This window comes from Nomascus leucogenys, chromosome 11, assembly GCF_006542625.1.
Source record: "Nomascus leucogenys isolate Asia chromosome 11, Asia_NLE_v1, whole genome shotgun sequence".
In the NCBI taxonomy this organism is placed as follows: Eukaryota; Metazoa; Chordata; class Mammalia; order Primates; family Hylobatidae; genus Nomascus; species Nomascus leucogenys.
Genome location: NC_044391.1, coordinates 89,061,143 through 89,065,620, shown reverse-complemented (window position 1 = coordinate 89,065,620; position 4,478 = coordinate 89,061,143). Strand labels below are relative to the sequence as shown.

The 4,478-nt window shown below is 35.3% G+C and overlaps 1 pseudogene; it reads left to right on the top strand.

The window, feature by feature from the left end:
• The first annotated feature begins 3,753 nt into the window (after positions 1-3,753).
• On the top strand, positions 3,754-4,069 carry LOC100580327 (annotated as a pseudogene).
• The last annotated feature ends 409 nt before the right edge of the window (positions 4,070-4,478 follow it).

The window sequence follows — 4,478 nt, the reverse complement described above, 5'->3', positions numbered from 1 at the left end:
TAGGGCAATACCTTAAATTCAAAAAGTTTTCTCTTATAAAAACCTTTTTAAAGAAACATATAGGCCTTTTGAAGCTCATCCATGCAAATACTTGAGGTTGAGATGCATTCGCAGTTTGGAAAGTTAACTTTTTAAAGGCTAGAGAAAAGATGAAAAAAAAGAATGAAGAAATCTGAGTAGAACTAAGTATGTTAATTAGAGGAGGAAGTTAAAAAAACAGAGTGCAAGGATCACCTAGGTGTTGGGATTAGCATCAGGATCAACCATGCAGAGGAATTTAATTCATCTGGGAAATCCAACTGAGATTTGACAGCTCTCTCATTATCTCATTGTGTTTGCTCATCCAACAAAGGTACTGGTTCATTATAATTTTTTATAACACTGAGGTGAAGCATCATAAGATTTAACTCTAAACATAACACCTACTCAAATTGCTGTATTTCCTGGCTTACCTCTTTCTCTTAATCTTCTTGCCTGCTAGGCAAAATTCAAGTTCCTTGAGGGCAGGATTTACATGCACAGAGCATTTATTTATTTACTCCAAGCCAAACTGTATCCAACTTTATTAAAGGTATTTTTCATAAACAATCATGGTATTTCAGGTAGGACATGGGCAGACAATCATTAACAGTATGCAACAACTTTCAAACTCCCTCCTTCAATGGGCTACCAAAATCAGAAAGCCACTATAAAATGCAATGAAGTCTTTAAAGCTCTAAACAGGAAAAGTTTAGAATGAAGGTTGACATCTCCCATTTAGCATGTTGTTTAACAACTTTTCCCAAGCTGACCCTCACTTTTGGGAAGTGAAATGAAAATGGCAGAATTTATCTGAAGACCTATAGTCTAGAAATGCAATTGCTGCACTTTTGTGGGGTACTAGCAAGTCCAGATTGCTTGACTGGTAACCAATTATTGAGGGTCAGGTCCCAAAAGGTGACTGGATTTAAGGGAGTTAAGCCTATGCTGAAGGTGGAAAGGGAGAAGAAACATTAAAATGAACTTGTTTTTCTACACCACGAGCATTTGTGCTAAGTTGGATATGTGTGTCAATGCCAGAGAATCTCTTTTGGGAGCTAAGAGGAAGTCTCAAAACTAGAAGGGAAAGGTGTTTTCCCCACATCAATCCAGCTTCAGTGACATTCTATTAGTGACATATGACCCTTTCCAAAAAACAATAAAGTGTTCTGTGAGCTAACAGCATAGCTTAAATTCTACATTTTTGTAAAACTTGATAAAAAATAGTATTTCAAATTTTACAGTCACCAGACAGAAGTCCTGAGTTATCAAAAAATGCACACACTTCACTTGTCATCTCACAACACCTTTAACTTTCTGTGCCTGGTCTGTTTTGACATCTTTGTTTATTGCAAAGTTATTTCCATCCTTGCCAACATAAGTTTTTCTCTTCTTCTCTTTATATAAACATTCTCCCTTCTTTGCAGGGGTCTTTTCTGGCTTGGGCTCTAGCTTTGGAGAAGGAGGTCTAGTAGACAATCTTGTGGATCTTTTCTGTGGTCTGTTCTTAACCTTGGTCCATCCTTCAGCCTTTTTCTTGGGCATGGTGTCAACAGCTGCGAGTCATAGGTACTGGCTGCAGGGATGCAGCTATACATGAGCTTTGGTGGGTCCAGGGGTCATTCTCACCTTTTCGCACTGCTTGCATGGCATTGAAAAGTATCCTTTGATGTTGATTAAGGTGGGACGTTTCTTCTATTCCTTACATAATTTCTATTTCGTTATTTACAAGTTGTTATTATGCAGATCTGAAGTTCAGTGGTTATAAAAATTTGTTAGAAGGAACTGTCCTGAACTGAACTGTTTAGAAGGAAACACTGACTCTTGTCCCTGGATCAATTAGTTCAGTTGGAGCACCATGTCAATAAAGAAGGGTCCAGTTTCTATTACAGCCACTGGTTTGTTTTCCCCTCACATCAAAAATTTTTTTGTGCTGACATAAACTTTACCCTAATCTCAATTAGGTGGGATGCACATGTGTGTGAATGAGTCACAGCCATTTATCAACAAGTCTGAATAAGCAGCTTAGTATCATGACTCTGGGTCAATAATATAATGCTTGTAGAGGGACAACACATTATCAAAGTCAGTCACACTTATTGAGCAATAAGGTGAAGTTTAAAACTGAATAAAAAATTCCTAACTCCTTTCATCTGTTAGCTGCTCCTAAATGTTCCAAATTTAGAAACTAAAATCTATTTTGTGTACTCTTAAAAGTTTAATATGTTCCCCAACCCCGTAGGTTTTAGCTAAAAGAGCCAAATGAGAGGCAGATATATTGACTTATTAATAAATTATCATGATTAATAAATCAATATTATTTATTATTTTAAAAACTCTTGTCGCTCTACTCTGTGAAAATTATAAGGCAAAACTGACTTTGGATAACTAGTTAAGCCTTTGTTTCTAATTTCTCTGCTCCAGTAAGCATGTTGTAAGGTCTCGACTTGGTAGTAAATTAATGATTGACATTGAAATAACAATCTTTATAAATTAGGTACTGAAATAAATGAATGAAAAAAATAGTACTGTAGTCTAAATGATATCAGTAATTTTCAAATTTAGACTTAAATTTTAGAATGATCAAGAAAATAAAAGCTTATTTTCTTTTTAATTATGATTCCTTTTAAGAAAATAAATGCTGTTCATAGAAAATTAGAAAAAAATAAAATGATAAAGAATAAAACTACATGGCCTACTCACATTCTGTGATAAGAATATAACTCAGTGTAATTTTTATTCTAAATTGATGAATTATAATTGTATATATTTATGGGGTACAAAGTGATGTTATGATTTTTAACTACAATGTGGACCAATGTGGGCTTCCCGGGAAGTGTCTCAGAATGCTGGGGAAGCTGGATATGCATCTCCAGTTCTCTTTTCCTCTTGGAGAATACATAGGCTTAGGGGAATCCTTTCCATGTGGCCTTGTGCCTATCTGGGGGAGAGGGAGGAGTGGTATCATCAAAGTGAAACCTTCTGATGCAACTTTCATACAGTTCTGTGATCCATGCAGGTGTCTACATGGACATTATATATATGAAATATACATATAAATATATAAGAATATATATTTACATAAGTATATATAAATATATTTTTAATGTTTTTAAAATAAAAATGTAAATATCTATTAGTAAATATTGTCAATTACTCTGTAAAGGTGTTATACCAAGAAGATTAAACTTGAGCAAGATGGCAGAATAGGAAGTCTTAGGCTTCACTGCTTCCTCCCAATAGAAAGTTTAACTAACAACTATCCTCAGACAAGAACATCTTTGCGAAAACCCCAATGCTTGAGAATAAGCCTTGGCCAAATGTTTTAAATAGTTAAGTTGCTTTGAGTCTTTCAATGTAGAAAATCTTTCTTCCACTCCACTCTGTTTTGATATATGGAGATGTGCCCTTTATCAGCATTCAGATATCAGGATTTGGTTTGGATTTCATTTATTGATGTGCCATTCTGCTCAACTAGCAATGTGCTTTGAATATGATGTTCATATAAATAATTAAGATATAAATTACATATAATAGAATAATCTTGTAAGTGGGCATTCTTTTTGATGATAAGCTAAAGCGTTTTGTAAAGATAATGAATAAACTCCCCTCCAAAACTTAGTAATGTTTCAAGGATGTTAGATTTTGTTAGGATTCAAAATACAAGAGAGAGAAAGATGTTTGGCTTCTGAGCAGGAACCTTCGTAGTACAAGCATGAAAAGATAGAATTACGTATGAGTGATGCTGAGGAAGGCAAGAAGATTTTTGTTTAGAAGTGTCCCCAGTGTCACACCATGGAAAAGAGGGGCAAGCACAAGACTGGGCCATATCTCCATGATTTTTGGGCAGAAGACAGGTCAGTCTGCTGCGTTCTCTTATACAGATGCCAACAAAAACAAAGACATCAGCTGGGGAGAGGAGACACTGATGGAGTATTTGGAGAATCCCAAGAAGTACATCTCTGGAAGAAAAATGATTTTCACTGGCATTTAGAAGAAGACAGAAAGAGTAGACTTGATAGCTTATCTCAAAAAAGTTACTGATATGTAATAATTGGCCATTGCTTTATCTATTACAAAAAAGAAATGTCTCGTGATTTTTTTATGTGTACCATAATTTAACTGATCTCATACACCGGAATCCAGATCATGAATGACTGACAGGATATTTTTGTTGGGGAGTCCTTATTTAAGTAAGACTGGCTTGTGGTTAAATAAATACGATTAGTTTTTAAAAAATTGATAACAATTTTAATCAGTAAATGCTGTCACTGTTTTCTCTCAGCCAAATCCACATACAAGGGGCATACCTCAATCTAATAAAAGCCATCTATGACAAACCCACAGCCAACAAAATACTGAATGGGGAGCAGTTTAAAGCATTCCTTCTGAGAACTGGAACAAGAGAAGGATGCCACTCTCACCACTTCCCTTTAATGTAGTACTGGAAGTCCTAGCCA